The 16,910-nt window shown below is 36.8% G+C and overlaps 1 protein-coding gene and 2 pseudogenes across 4 annotated transcripts in view; 2 read left to right on the top strand and 1 right to left on the bottom strand.

Annotated features, from left to right (window-relative positions):
- Positions 1-16,910, bottom strand: part of LOC136839164 (uncharacterized) — a 222,989-nt gene that overhangs the window by 165,235 nt on the left and 40,844 nt on the right. The gene's annotated exons all lie outside the window — the stretch shown is intronic.
- The window catches only part of LOC136839163 (uncharacterized), a 103,167-nt pseudogene that overhangs the window by 71,744 nt on the left and 14,513 nt on the right, over positions 1-16,910 (top strand).
- LOC136839677 (uncharacterized) overlaps positions 4,308-16,910 on the top strand; it is a 26,652-nt pseudogene continuing 14,049 nt past the window's right edge.

The following is a 16,910-nucleotide window of genomic DNA, read 5'->3' as shown; positions in this document are numbered from 1 at the left end:
AGGAACTTTTTCCAGTGCGTCGTCATGTAAAAAGGAAGGCAAACATTTTCAATTTTGGTGTTGTTTGTTCGATGGTACTCATGAACCTAGCATTTAGCATTTTCTTAGCATTTTAAACAATAGTTTGTCTGGAAAGCAGTTATTTTTAAGATAATGAAAGAAAGTTAATTTCATTAAAAGTAAACCAATGAGAGGTATGGGTGAAGGCCCTGTGGAGGAGAGTTAAGATAGTGTTGAGTTTAAAATTATAAAAACAAGAACTATATAAGTTGATACCTAACCCAGTAAAAGTCTTTTTCTAACAACCCCAGTGTAGAAGCCTGAGCCTATTCCTTGGACACTAAAACATCTATCTAGAAAGGGAAGCTTGTTATTTTCTTCTTCATCAAGTAAATCTGATATTAGGTGTAAGGTATTGACAAATTTGAGAATTGTTCTGCATTAAATTTGTTTCGAATAAGGCGAAAGGCCATCTATATTATACACTTCCATGATAAAACTGTGGCAAGAAACTGCTGGCAATCATCAAAAATAGTTCTCTCCAGTGAGCACATGAAAATATTAGCAAGTGTCGGGCCTAGTGGGGATCCCATTGCCACACCTTCCACTTGTCTGTACAAACCATTAAAATAAAAACACAAGTCCCGCACGGCTAATTCTAAAAACTGTTTAGCCATAAATTTTTTAGTGTTTTAAATGTTTTAAATATTTTTAAATATTTTTACTGTTTTTAGAATCTTATAGATATTTCTTGTACATATTTTTAATGTTTAGTATACTCGTTTGCATGTTCATAAATTATTTTCAAGCTTCTACATGCTGATGTTCATTAAATTTGATTAAATTTTGCGTAATTTTCATGGATTATGCAGTACTTGGTGTTAAGTTCATTTGTATCTTTATTATAGCCTTGAGGATGCGATTATGAATCGTGAAACGTTGGCAAAACAAATGTACCTGCGTACGACGCCTTTCCCTATGCTTCCCCAGAGATGTACCAGAGCTGCAGCCTGCCTTCTAAGGATTATATATATATATATATATATATATATATATATATATATATATATATATATATATATATATATATATATATATATATATATATATATATATATATATATATATATATATATATATATATATATATATATATATGTATGTGTATATATATGTATTTATGTATATGATATATATATATATATATATATATATATATATATATTTATATATATATATATATATATATATATATATATATATATATATATATATATATATATATATATATATATATATATATATATATATATATATATATATATATATATATATATATATATATATATATATATATATATATATTCTATGCTGTGGTTTTCGTAATGCAATCTCCTGTGTTTATGTGTGAGTTGTTGTTCCTTTTTAATACTTTTTCATGTTATATGTTTTATATGGTGCGTTTGCTATTGCCTTAATTTTTGTTTTACATTTTTTTTACTTAATTTTTTCCAGAGTATATTTCTGTGTCTTTCGTATCCACATTTATATATGATTGATTTATTTGCCTTATTTTGCTTAACACTTAGGAATTAATTTACTTACAGTATATTTTCTTTCAATCAAATTTTGTTATTTAACAATTTAAATTTTACTGGAATAATTTTTTATTAATTAATAAATTAATTTCTGATTTAATTTTGACTGATGATTAATTCAGATTTAATCCAATTTTGTTTTGTTTTCAAGTAATAATAAATTTCCCTGAGATTTATAATGTCATGTATAATCTTGAATTTAGAAATAAATTTTGTATTTTAAAATATTATATCAGAGTTTCATTTTATTGACTCACCAGTAATTTTGATTTGAATTAGAGATAGAGTGGCAAGTGAGAAGTTTCCTTCTTCAAGTAGTTAGCGAACTCGAACCAGGGAAATGAAATAAAATAGAAATACTTTTATAATGTTACTGGAGTGATGCCCATAGATTTTACCTCACACCTGTTTAACGAACTTAATCTGCTTTCTTTCATGATTGATAAGTTTTATAAGGGATCACTGTTGCCTTTAGAGAAATCAGTCGTTTTGTATGTGTGATGAGGGTTCAGGTGTCTGGCTGTTGTGAGGCAACTATAATTGTCGAATAAATGGTAAGTTTGGTAATCAAATATCAAGCACTTAGATACCAGGTTTGATTTGAAGAACAGACACTGGACACTTTGTCACATACTACAGTATATAAATGGTGCCCAAGGCCCTGGAAAATAGATCACAAATATCACTCATGTATACTGGTGGTGTTGTATATATTTTATTGGGAGGACCATATAGTTCTTTATTTTATGAGGTGAGTGACCATATAATTTTTTTTTTGCATTTTATTGTGTTGAATGTTATCATATTGAATTAGTTAGTTGGGTAACTGAGAGAGATGGCCCTCGATGTTCAAGAGTTTTAGCAACCTCCATCCAAGAGTTATCTGAAATCACCTTGACTAAAGCACAGGAGTGAGATAGCAGTAGATATGTAGGCTGGGTGTCTGCAACATGGTAAAGGCACAAATAAAATTCATTGCAATCCAAGCATTAATGGACTCTGGTAAAATAGATGAAGAATTAGGAGAGGCACAAGAGTTGTTGAACGCAGCTGAGGCAGAACTTATAGATAAACATGGGCAAAAGAAAGAGAAAAGTGATGCAGAAGCAGAGCTTAGACGCCTAGAAGCAGAAGGGAAATTTAATTAAGCTGAAGATGCAGCTGAAAAGAGAAAATGCAGGCTGAAAGAGAGAAATGCAGGCAGAAAGAGAAAGAGAAGACAGAGAAAACGAGAGAAGAAGAGAAAGCTGCCAAGAATTAAGAAAAATAGCAGAAGAAGAAAGAGAAATAGCCAGACACAAAAAGAGAGATGAAAGGTTGAAAGCTGCAGCTGAATTGCCTGTGTCCACCCATCTAACCCTACTCAAGGTGATTCAGACCTCTGTATTTTATGTAGTAAGAGGCAGAAGTTAATTCCAAAGTTTACAGAAGAAGCTCCAGATGAGTTTTTGATCACTTTGAAAAAGTGGCTAAAGGAATGATGGCCAGAGGATAAATGGTCAGTCTTGTTACAGAGTGTTCTCATTGGTAAAGGAAGAAGGTCATTTACCTTTATCAGCTGATCAGTGTAAAGAGTACAAGGTACTTAAACGCAATGTGCTACAAGTTTACCAGATGACCACTGAATATTATAATGAAAGATTCAGATCTTTGAGAAAGGATGACCAGATAACTTTCTTGGATTATACCTACAAAGTGAGAAGATGTTTTAAACGATGGTTGAGTATTGCTAAAGTTAAAACATTTGAAGATCTTGAAGAATTAGTTGTTCTTGAACAATATCTTAGGGGAATTCCTGAACACATAAGAGCCTATTTGCGAGAGAGAGAGGTGAATAAACTTGACAAAGCCGCTACACTTAGTGAGGACTACAATATAATCAGCAGCAGAAGGAACTATAATGTCAAGTACCAGAATCAACGCACAGGTTTTAGGTCTCATCCAAATTTCAGGAGCAGATTTAATGGGAATCCTACAAGTGGCAATACTAAGTCAATGCAGGGTAATATCCCTCAGCAAGCTAATGTAAAATCCCCATATAATAATGTTAAAAGTAATTACAGAAGCTTAGTGTTGTCTGCTACAAGTGTGGAAGAGCAGACACTTCAGTTGGGAGGCCATCAGACACATTGGCAGTCCAAACCAGTTAGTCAAGTAGGCAAGTGACCAGGTGAAACAGACTAAAGTGAGCAATGTGGGAGGGGAGCTGTTTCAGTGAAGACTGAGACTGAAACAAGCTGAGTGTTTAGCTACCAGTGGAAATGTAACTTCAAGCAGGAGTGGCTGAGCAGTTTGAGGCTTTTGCCATATATCTATGAGGGTATGCTGAATATCTAGGAGGAAGTGTGCAGATACCAGTCAAGGTGTTACGTGATACAGGAGCAACTCATAGTGTGGTAGTCCGTGGTGCTCACCCTGAGTTTGAGGAGAATCTTACAGAGATTCAGTTATTTTAAGGGTATAGGAGGAGAAGAGGCAATCATATGCTGCTTGGCACTGTTATGTGAATTAGTGACAGGAGAGGTTGATTTTGCTGCAAAGGACTCACCGGCTGTTGAATGTGTACATGTTCTGTTAGGGAATGAAGTTGGTAGTGCCATTTGTTCCTGTCCTATAGTGACAGATAAACCATTGACTTGTTAAGGTCCTGCAGTAGATTTGGAGGAGAATAACCCCCACTTGTTTCCTAGCTGTGTGACAACTAGGAGTATGAAGAGGACTATGCCTGTAAGTGAAGAGACTGAGGATTTACCCACTCAAGAAGGATCTAGTGAAGGATCGTTGAGTTTGGAAGAGTTGTTCCAGGGAAATCATGTTTCCCCTAATGTTGACCATGAAGAGGTTTCCCAAGAAGAAGCTGTCATCCCTGAAGAGACTCTGAGTAGTCGAGATATTCCTGAAGATAACAGTGAAACTACAGTAGCTGAGTTGGCAGATATTGAGAGCTCAACCCTTGAAGTTCAGGTGATCAGAGAGAAGCTAATGGACCTACAGAAGAACCATGTATCCTTAGATGGGTTGTTTTTCAGAGTTGTTGATCAAGAAGAGATGCAACAAACTCCTACCTGTTATTATCTGAAGGAAGGTTTGCTGATGAGGAAGCATAGACCTGCAGATATACCAGGAGATGCTGAATGGGGCGAATATCATCAAATTTTGATCCCACGTCCATTGAGGAAGCAAGTGGTAGCAGTAGCTCATGAGCCTGGATATATGAGACTCAGGAAGACTGTGGAGAAGACCATGAAATATTTTTTCTGGCCTGGACTTCACAAAGATGTTAGCAAGTTCTGTCGGGAGTGTCATACCTGCCAGATAGCTGGAAAGCCAAATGAAACCATTCAGAAAGCCCCCTACAACCTATAGAAGTTAGAGAAAACCCTAGCAAGGTGATTATAGATATGGCTGGACCACTGCCAAAGACGAAGGGTCAGTGAGTATCTGTTAACATTGATGTGTCCTGTGACAAGATATCCTGAGGCAACTCTGTTAGGAACATATCTGCCAAGATAGTTGCTGCTGAAACTAGTGGAGTTTTTCTCAAGTTTGGGATACCAGATTGTACAAAGTGATAGAGGAACCAGTTTACTTCCAAATTGTTTCAGGATGTGATGAACTTGTTAGGAGTGAAACAACAGTTGTCCACTGCATATTACCCAGAGACTCGAGGAGCCTTGGAAATGTTTCACCAGATATTGAAAAGTATGCTGACTAAGTATTGTTCTGAGTCAGGCAGAGACTGGGATGTTGGTGTAAAATTGATGTTATTTGAAGTTAGGAATGCTTATCAAGAAAGCATGGGTTGTTCACCTAACAACATGAATTTGGTAGAGAAGTGAGAGGACCATTGAAAAATTTTTGCAGAAAATTGGGAAGAAAATCAAGTGGAAGTCCGAGGAGAGTATGTAAAGAACTTTGAGGAAAAGATTGGAAGAGATTAGAAAAATTCTCTTAGAAAATCTGGAACTACAAGAGAAAATGAAAAGGAGATATGATAAGACGACTAAGCTAAGAAATTTTAGCGTTGGTCAACAAGTGTTAGTGTTTTTACCTGTCAAGTTTCAAGGTCCTTACAAGATAATTGAGAGGTTAAGTGATAGAACCTATGTGATTGAAACACCAGAAAGACGAAGACGAAAAAGAAAGATACATGTAAACCTCTTAAAACCCTACTTCAGAAACCAAAATGGAAACTGTGTCAATAACCCAGACAACTTCAACTACAGAAGACGATGATGGATATGAATTGGGAGCTGAAAGCAAGATGAATAATTCTTCAATTTTGGAAAATTTGGAGGGTAAACTGAAACATCTGAGTGTTGAGTTAAGGTGGGTGAGTTGTGTGAAGGATTAGAAGCTTCTTTTTTACAGAAATATTTGGTAGATGTACTCTAGGCGTGACTGATCTGACTGCTTTTCCTGTTTATCAGGTCCAATAAACGGCCAGACAGATAGCCATCTCAATAGTTTTCTTTTACAGAAAATACAAATCCCAGAACGAATTTCCGGAAGAATAGAGACTATTATTATTCTAGTCTTGACTGTTTCCGGACTTGAAAGCTTGCCATGCAGTGGGCTGAATCGTTTGTATGCATTACTCGGCAGAAATGACATTAGTGGCGACGAAAGGCTTTTGTTATTCTTTTATTTGGCAGATAACTAGCGTGAAGGATTTGTAGTTGAAGTATATCTGAATTTAATTTTATTTGTTTTTATTCGCTATTCGCTGGCGCAAGCGTAAACTGTTATGATCATCAAGGCCTTCCTCGATACATCACGCGACTTGACTACTAGTAGGCGAGCAACTACCATTTATATTCACATCTTACCGCTCGGGAATATTAGTCACCTTGACGTGGCCTTTTCATCTCCGAGGCACGGGATAAGGTCTCTTTCTTATACAACTGATAATAAGACGTTTCTCTCACTGCTATGTTCTGTTAAGTACAGTACATGACAGTTCTGCTGTTATACTTCAATTTCTGGCCCGCTACAGTATTCCATAGAGTGGTTGTAGGAATACCGTAATAAAGACAGATTTTCTGAAATCTTGACGTCAAACTCGCGTAAAGTTAGACAGGTTTATCCGATCATATATTACAGAATTTATTCCTCAGTAAGGGATAAGATTTCTGCCTCACGATATCTTATTATGTCGGTCATTTCGTGTTTCTGCCGCCTGCCACCCTCTTCTCTGTTGCGTAAAATATTCTTGTCTCATCTTCTCTAACATGTATAACGTTTCTTCCACGTCAGCTGTACTGCGTTTCTCAATGCCCTGCGATGTAGATCAGTCCAAATCCTTCCCGCCTTCCCCCTCCCCAAAAAAAAATTCCCTGGAGGAATGTGCGACAAGATTAGATTGAGACGTGACTTGCCGCTTGACTTACAGGACTGCCAACGGCTATCCGTACATCTACGTAAACTATTGTTTGCTAGACTTGTCGGCTTGATTTCTTCAGAGTCTGTTTCTGACTAAACCCAAAGGAAAAAATAACGCTGAAATGCTCGGTAAATATTGTACCAAAGCGTCCACTTTCTTATTGCATGAATGAATTCCATTTTGTTATTGCTTTGACACACAGTTCTCCATTGTTCTGCCTTTATCGCACCACTGGAGAATGCCAGCCGTTTGTTTAAGGGAAGTATCGCTGGAAACTGAAGCGAGGATCAGATGATTTGGTTTGGTCAGAGAACTGAGAATGTTAGAGCTCCTAAATCCACGTTAGTCGTGGGGCCTCTGGCACTACAATGACTTTATTATTTTTAGCTAAGATGTAGAAATAATTTTTTTGTTTTGTGTTTATATTTGAGCGTTTGTAAGGTTTTTACTAAAATAAGTGAAGAGTGACAGGTTTTACAATGATATGAACTATTTTATTTCATTTGGAAGTTTTTATTTAATTAACCGATTCCCTGATATTTTTTCACTATTCTACGAAAATATTTCCGTTTTCATGTTTTACAATCCAAGGATATTTTAGTTACTCAAATTACGGCTTCAATCTTCTATAAGAACAATGTCCGTTGTCTATATTTGCTCTCTTTGAAGTCACCGTTTTCAGTTTTTAAATCCTACTCTCCACTGAGTTGGGTAATTTGCTTTACGCACAGTGGACCCCTATAGTGTGTGACATCAGCATACTTATAAAATCGTAAAAATCAGTGATGTTGTTAAACACTTGTTTGTATTGGGAGTAACTAAAAGACCTGGTTTATTCTCTCTCTCTCTCTCTTTTGACAGCTTTCTCTTCCTATTTCTTTTTTTTTAATTATGCCGATGCCACTTGTAAATAAGTGACTAACCAAGATGCGATCTGGAAAGGAATACTTGTGATCACCCATGACAACAACCCGGAATTTCAGTCAGTTTCATTCTCACAAAAGCCTTTTCCTAGCGGCATTCTTCTTCTTGTGACGATGATAATGACTATGATTGGTGTGTGTGTGTGTGTGTGTGTGTGTGTGTGTGTGTGTGTGTGTGTGTGTGTGTGTGTGCGTGGCCTTGACTGTACTGCTCTGTTACCACCAACAAAAACTATAATTTTCACGGTGAAGGATGACAGAGCGAGAAATGATTTTTGGTTGTTTAGGCGATCCAGTGGCTTAAGTATTTTTCTTAATAGAAAGCTCATCTCATATGGCTCTGCTTCCATTTTGTATAACCTACAATCGTCATAACATCACTTGAAAAATAATCGACCTGTTGCTGGTGGGAGCATAAGAGTACCGTCAAGGTCACAAACAAATTACGTCAACCATCGTCATTATCATATGTGTGTGTGTGTATATATATATATATATATATATATATATATATATATATATATATATATATATATATATACATATATATATATATATATATATATATATATATATATATATATATATATATTATATATATGTATATACTGTATATAAGTATATATGTAATTTTTTTAATTTCGCCAATAATCTATATCCCAATGTTAAGTTTACTATAAAACATGAAAACAAAGGATGCCTTCCTTTCTAGACGTCTTAATTACCAGATCCAATCAGCACTTCTCCACTTCTGTCTTCCGTAAAACAGACGAATAGGCTACTGGTCTTGGCTGCGATTTTTATAATTCACGTGTTTATCATTTTGCTTAATGGTATTTCTACATTATTGCAATGAGCTTTCGCTATCATCAGACTGGCTTTTTTCATAATGAAGTTGATTTCTTGAAAAAATATTTTCAAAGTAACTGCTATCCTAAACTTTTTATCTGAAAAGTATCTTGAGAAATTTTTAGATAACTAATTTCAGTCGAAAATTCCGTAATTTACGGTACCTAAAATTGATTTTTATGTTTCTGCTTTTAAGAGCGATGACAAGTTTTTAATTACATTAACACAGATTGCAATGAAATACTTCGTATTAAACGCTAAGGAATCCAAGAACAACTGGACCATGCCTTAATTTTAAGAACACTGTGCCTGATCTTACGCGTTCTATGATGGTTTATATATACTTGTATCTCGGGACTTATCGATCCACCAGAAGAATGCTAGAAGTGCGAATCCATTCTCGTAGTGGTGTCAGCCTTAGAAAAGGATGTACTTGAGGGAAAAGGAGCTTCCAACATGAGGGAAACATACTGAACTGTGTAAATCTCTTTCCTAGTGACCATTTTGAAATCGTAGAGCAAGCTGCTGATGAAACCTTCTCCATATTTTCGAGCCTTTAACCAACAAACATCTGTCCCATCATTGAACAGTGAGTCGTTGTCTGGCCCTCTGTTTGTTTTAAAGATGTCTCTTCGTTTTCGTTCCTTTGGTGCCATTCTGGTCAATCAGTTCACATATTTTGAAGCGTTAGGTTGGACCTAACTTTGTTTCTGTTTTTAATATCTAAATTTTCAACATTAATGATTTTTACTTAGTCATGTGTGATGATTTTAACTGCTATAACTTTTTAGTATTTTAGTCTTCATAAAGATACATGCTTGAAAAACGTAGGCTTGAAATAACTTGAAACTTGTATCATGTCCTTTTCATCCTCCTATTTATACTGTATACATACACATATATACATACATAAATATATATACATATACATACATATAATAATATATATACATATAATATATATATACATACATATATATATATATCTATATACGAGTATATATATAACATGCCTATCATACAAGCTGTTCCCATTTTGAGGGTGATTCCAGAAGTTTCCTTTTTCTTAGGGGGATGAGGGTTCTAGCCCCTTGTCTTCGCCACACTGGCTGTGAGCCCACGGACAACTAAATATCTCGTATCCAGTCTGCTGGTTTGGCCAACAAAAGCATACTAACTTCAATGTAGCACTTCAGTGCGTACTAAAATAATCACTGCAGATGACGATTCATTATAACAGGGAAACGCAGAATAAAGTCGAAACATTCTAATCTTCCTCCCCTCCTTGTTTCTATTCACCTCTCTTTCCTGGTACTAGACACGTCTGAGTCACAATAGAAAGAGGCCTGAGAGAATGGAATTAATCTGAAATTTTTCTCTATCATCATCTACTTGTTCACACACACACACAAAAAAACTTTTCCCTTGCTCTTTTGTGACAATAGAACGGCAACATTTCGTCCTGTTTATTGCTACTTTAAACTTATCGTTTTCTGCACTTACAGATGGAAAAAAGTGGGGACGAGGCGAATTTTGGGGTTTGAACTTGACTATGACCCAGAATGGGTTCTGACGGACAAACAGAGGAAACTGAGGGATGATATTATGAACTATGCAGAGTCAAAATTAGACCCCATGCTGTAAGTACAAGGTATTTATTTTTTCTACCCTAGGTTCTAGTAGTTCATGTTAATATGATCTGAAATCCTTCAGTCTGCTGTTTTGTTACTTTTTTCAATCCTGCTGACAACATTTATTCTGTATTTCATTTTGAACTAACATTTTGCCACGTGAATTCAGCATGCCAAAATTCGTACGTTTCTCGTCACATAAAATGTTAATTGGACTTTTCGATTACGAAATAAGATTATCAAACCATACAGAATCTTAATTAAAATCAAAAAAATCTGACCCACTGAAATCTAACTTGTTTATTTTTGGGCATTTTACTTGTGGGTAGATTTACTGTGACCGCACTTACACCTACCCTCGAGAGTCCTCAATGCAATGGCTGAGCTTGGCCCTTAGGCTTAATCATACCGAAGGAATATGGAGGCCTTGGCGAAAACCATGTTTGCTGTGCCAGTGGTGTGTGAAACAATAGCCCGTTATGGATGCCCTCTACTGCCAATGGTTTACAGTAAGTGTTGTAAATGTATCCTTGTTTTGTAGTTCATGTTCTGACTAATATTTCAAATTACCTGAAAAAGATTACGACATTTCAATATTGAGTTAAAATAGAATGTATGATTATTATTTCTTACTGTTACGAACGAAAGAATCGTAGAATGCCAAGGTCATTCAGTTAGGAGAAAAATTGAGCATAATGAAGTCATTGAAAAAATGAGGAAGAAGGACTTTTTGATTAGAGACACTTTCAATACAGCCATGTTGCATTCCTCATCTACTTTCATTCTGCAGCTATGCATATGGCGCGGGAGCCGTAGCAACCCTCATTTTCCGGTACCACAACAACCGGAAGGTGAAAGAACTCCTGCCAAGAATCAACAAGGACAAGCTAATTGGAACGCTGTCCTATTCGGATCCCAACAGGTTGGTCTGTGCAGCAGCGCCTTTTACTTGATTCACGTCTATGTAATCGATGATTATATTCAACCAAAAGTTGTCAATTTTTTTTGTAAGATTACAATGTGCCATAATTGGGTATTTTATTACTTTTTCAAAATATCCTCATTCACATGATTCTGGTTTATTCTCAAAATTCATAAATTTGTCGAATGGGTAGCCTACTTGACATCTCTAAGACTTTCAGTCTGATAGATTAGACCTATGATCTTTGTGTGAAGCCTTGATTGATATATTTTCCTCAGGTGGCCACTTCTGGTACCCTCTCGTCCAAAGTGAAGTGTCTCGACGACAAATAACATCCAGTTTCTGAAATACGGATCGTGGGTAACCAGCGCTGGCTTCGCTGACTGGTACACCATCCAGACAATCAGTCCCAACTTTGAGGGGGACTACTCGAACCTCTCTTGCTTCCTCGTTTACAAGGTGAGTAAGGTGGTATGAAGCGAACTTGAACTATACTAAAACTTTCTTCTTCAAAATGGTAATACAATTCAACTAGTATTTTCATTTTTTACTTACAATTTTATTTATTTATTTGTTAATTTATGTTATTCTAATAACTGACTCCTTCTGTATTTCCCATTTTCGTCTCTTACTTTCTCATGAACACCATATTCTTTTGAAGCTTCCATTTCAATTTAATTATCCCCGTGAGCTTGTTCTATATGAATAGGGTTCATCTTCTCAACAATGTAACAACAACAACAATAATAATATAATAATAATAATGTTTATTCCTGGGTTTTTATATTTGATTTCGTCATAAAGATTACGGCTATCGACGCGAGGGTCCTAACGTTTATCTTGGTTTGGTTATCACCAACATCCCTATCATCCCAGTTTATTAACTGGAGGTTCTGATATCGCTCGTATGGCAGGCACAATTATTTACCAAGTTCTGCTTTTGATAAGGAGGATCGATGGCATAAGACTCATTTTAATTAAAAAGTAAGCTCGTGGTTTATCAAAGTAAAATACTAAAAAAATTGACCTACAAGTTCAGGGATTTACTTACCAAATTAAATTCTTTTTATAGTATTTAAACTTAAAAACTAATGTCCAAAAAATGCCTTTAAATTAATTTTTGACTTCAATGAATATGTTAAATAACCCAAAATTTTAATTGAATTTCATTCACTCACTTTTTCTATATAAATTTTACTTTCTAATGTATAAGTTTTCAGAAGACGTTTAATGAGTACTTAGTATTAACCCTGTGCCTGTTTTAACCTTTGGAGATTGGCTTTTCCTACACTTTTAGGGTCTGATAAAGGTGGTGCGTTTGTTTGTTGTCGGCAGATCGTTATTTGCCCTTATCTCTACTCAACAGTAAAGGGGGACTGTGGGAAATCGGGGTTTTGTGGGGAGAACACACAAACGAAGCTGACATGTTTGCGTTATGGGCGTCCTCGGATGAGAAAACGTCAGGAGATAGCGGCTGTCAGGGAGATAGCGGCTGTCAGGGAGGGAGGAAACGGGGGGAAGGCAGGAGAATGCCCTCATGTCCCCCAAAAGCCGGGTAAGGCGAGGAGTTGCGTATGGGGGGCAGCGAGAAGTTTCAGTGCAAATGTAGAACGTGATGGCAACAAGTGAGGGAGGGAAGAGACGAAAACAGCAGGGGCGCAAACCGAGGTAGGAAACACTGCCTGGAAACGGCAGAGGGACAGAGAATGAAACGCCAACAAAAATAAATGTCGCCTCCTTTACTGGCAGCCCTAAAAGTGTAGGAAAAACCAATTTCCAAGGCATCATTATACGCAATGGTTCCAAACAAGCAACTGCAAAAAAAAAAAAATCTGATAAACTTAGAAACATGCAGAGAAAAGACTCTTACCTTAGGGACAAGCGTGGAATCGGTGTCTGGTTTTGAAATGATTTTTGCTTAGCTATTGACAGATAGCCCACAAAAATTATACTTCCTCCTGTATCTAGAGGTACTGTCCTCAGTTCTAGCCCCAAATACCCACTGGCCTTCTATTACCCTCCCTATGTTATATTTTCTTTTGCTGAATTTGGCCTGCCTCTATTTCCACAGTCGTAACGGGCTGCCAATCCTTCTTTTTTTGCTTTATGCACCAATTCATGATTACTTCGGACAAACTGAACCAACCGTTAATAGCAACGTCGCTCAGCCTCAGTTCCGACCTTAGCAGCACTGTAGGTAAACCAGTCCAAGAAGTATATGCTAAAAAAACAGCACCATCTCAATGTCCAGGCAGGAACCAGAAAACCAGGTTTTGTGGAACAGCGACTTGAAATAGTTGCACCTTTTCCATCGAGTACATTACGTTCTGTTGCAACTGAATGCTTTTTTCTGCAAGTCCAACCTGCACCCCTACCGCACTGGGGCAAAAACACTGTTATTTTTAAAAGGCCGTGACCCTAACACAGCTTAATTAACTGTTCGTAATTCCTGTAATAATGAACACTGAAATCATGGTAGCTGCTGTAACAGTTTGCACAAGTAATGGGCAAAGTTTGACGGGTTATAGGCTCAGAGTAGTGAGATGTAGATGGCAAGGATTCAACCATCGTACTGTAACGAAATACGCAGTCAGTGCATTTCTTTAAACCATAGGCCTAGGTCGAAGATAAGGCTATCTGTGGGTTGAGAGAAGTGGGGTTGTGGGGGGAAATGATGTCAACGGGAAGGGGTGAAAGGGTTTGTGTGAGGAACTTCCCAGGGAACCTGAAAGTTTCTGGTGGTAACGCACAGAGTGGCTTTAATGCCCTGAACAGTCAGAAAGTTGTAATGGGATGCAACATTACAGCAGCTTAAAGAAAAGTTTTGTGGGGGTTATAAGAGTAACCTGAACAACCTAAAAACAGCAGATGGCATTAATTAAATTTGGGTGTTTATAGAAACCGTAAAATAAGGGTTGTTATGGTAACCTAACCTAGTTGGTTGTGTTACCTGGGTGGGGCGGCTTCGCCCTTCTGAACCCCTTTGTAGGAACATAAACTGTTGAGTCACTACATAAATAAAAACCAACCTAATCTAACTTAACCTAGTAGGGTTGTTACGGTAACCCAACCCACCTAACCTAACCTAGTTGGCCGTGTTACCTGGCTGCTGGGCTTTACCCCTGGACTCCCCACTTTGCAAGAACATAAACTTTTGGTTATTACAATAACTAAACCAATCTAACCTAGTAGGCCACGTCACCTGGCCAAGCCCCCCCGGACCCCACCTTTAAAGGCAACCTAAACTAATTAAACGGACACAGTTGAAGCAGATTACCAGATTGTTGCAGCTGACGAATGGGTTATAAACCGTTCCAGTGTAAACAAACTGTCCCAGGGGCTGGAAAGGGAAAGGTGTAACTTGTGAAGATCGCGTATGGAAACCCGCACAGTCCCTCCAACACCGAGAGAAATCGCTCTTTCCTCAAACTTCGATAGGTGCAGCTCCAATTTTAGTTCCTATTTTCAACTGTAATGCCATGTTGTAACGTTTATAAGGTAAATGTCACCTGTAGGGAATACGTTAACGTACCACGAGCATTAATAATTGTGGGTTAGGAACTCAAAATGAAGGTAAGCAGAAAGGAAAGCGGGTTATAAAAAAACACAAAACAGAAAGGAATGTTAGCCAACTTTGAGTGTGAAACCCCAATGTTTCCCCGATTGTAACAATCTGTTCGGGCTGCAGTACAGAGAATTAGGAGGTTTTTCCTCAACACAGTTAACGGCATAACGTGACTGGTTGGATAAGTATTTTTAGGCCCCAGACCCCATTTCTTAGTAAAGAGTCGAGCTGTGAACCAACAGCTCCCCTATAAGAGGTTGTAGCGCCGGCAACATTCAGAACAGCAGTAGTATGAAAGGGTTTGTCTTTTGTAACGGCTCCATCGGTTGTCTTGTTCCTCCTGTGTTTGTGTAAGGGTTTTTTGTCTCTGTAATGATGTATACAGTAAAATTTGATCATCTTCACACCCTGTGGTCTACTCCCACCCATAACCCCACTTTCCCTCACGGCCCCCAAATTGTAGGATAATAACAGGCGGGGGAACCAAATCACCCTGTCCTCAAGGTATACCCCACCCATAACCCCGCTTCCCCTTCGGGTCCCCTAGCTTGCTGGATGAAGCTCTGTGGTTAATTACAGTTAATTCGTCGTGACAGAAATTGAGGGTAAATCCATAATTAGCAACCAAAAACTGTAGAAAAAATTAAGTCAGAAGGTAATCAAGTGGAGCTACTACTTAGTTCTACCAAATTCTCCTTAATCTTGTCTTAAAACTTGAAAAAAACTGTAAAGGTCAGAAATCGACCAAAAATGATTATTTTTCAAGAAATAAACACAAACAAAATAATCTCCCTTAACAAAAGTTTTCTTTGAAATGACTACCCATTATAATAGAAAACGAAAAGCCTGCATATTTTTAGGCATGATATTCAATATATTTTTTCATTTTACTTATATTAATTTGTATAAAAATTATTGAAACAAACACACTACATTTATATATATATATATATATATATCATGTAATATGTATATAATCTAAAAAAATATATATATATATAACAGGAGATACAAGTGATTTAGTGATGTTTAAAAGCACGCAATAATAACGGTTAGAAGATCCGTATAAGCATTATCGCATCTTATTCGTGCACTGTCTGAGCACAATGCCGAGTCAATATACAACATGCAAAAGCACTTGGTATGGTTCTTCTGACAGCTGTTTTCCTGTGTTACTCTTACATGTATATTCAATATATATATGCAGTATATATTTATATAATATACATTTTCATGATGTTGCCTTGTAATATGTATATCATCCCATAGTTTTAATATATTTACTCTTCTTCTTATCATGTGTTATGTGTAGTGATAATAATTGTTGACGTATCATATCTAGTGTAATGTCAGATCTCAAAAGAATTAGTGATTTGAGTAGCTTAGCAGCTTAATTTAAAATTGGTAATACGTTTTAATAGTAATGTAGTACAGTGTGATTGCACATTTTGTCCCCTAGCAACAAGTGTTCTGTACTTGTGATTTCGTATGTTGTGTTTAGGTTTGGTTGTTGTCACGAGGAATAACGAGTAAATGAGTGCTTTATTTTGATTCACGTGTTGACAGGTCGGGAATAGCAATCGAGTCGTGTTAAGATTTCTGTAAAAGCTTTGTCCCATACTAGAGGAAGACGAATGATTTCACAATGTTTCATGTACTGTTCTGAAAACCAACTTTGGTTCTTCATCTTGTTTTGAAAGCATGCAGTTTGTGGCTGACAGGTGCAGTCTGTTTTGATCTTGAGATTTTTTAAGAGCTTTGTCCCATAAGATTTTTGTTCCAGTCACATATGCCTTTTGAGAGTAAACGCATGTATCTCGATCCAATTGATTACATCATGTTTTGTAAGATTGCGCTGCTCTGATCACATACAATTCTGATGTAGTCTGATTGTTTCATTTCCCACTGGAATCCTAAAGTTTGCTCATTCTGGTTTCAGAGAAAATTAGTGTTGGTTCCCTCTCTCTCTCTCTCTCTCTTCCTTCAAAAGAGAGAAGTTATTAACATGGTCACTGGTATCAATCTTAAGTTTTGAGATC

Source organism: Macrobrachium rosenbergii, chromosome 6, assembly GCF_040412425.1.
Source record: "Macrobrachium rosenbergii isolate ZJJX-2024 chromosome 6, ASM4041242v1, whole genome shotgun sequence".
NCBI classification, from domain to species: domain Eukaryota; kingdom Metazoa; phylum Arthropoda; class Malacostraca; order Decapoda; family Palaemonidae; genus Macrobrachium; species Macrobrachium rosenbergii.
The sequence above is the reverse complement of the archived record's forward strand: the minus strand, read 5'-3'. Positions and strand labels throughout refer to the sequence as shown.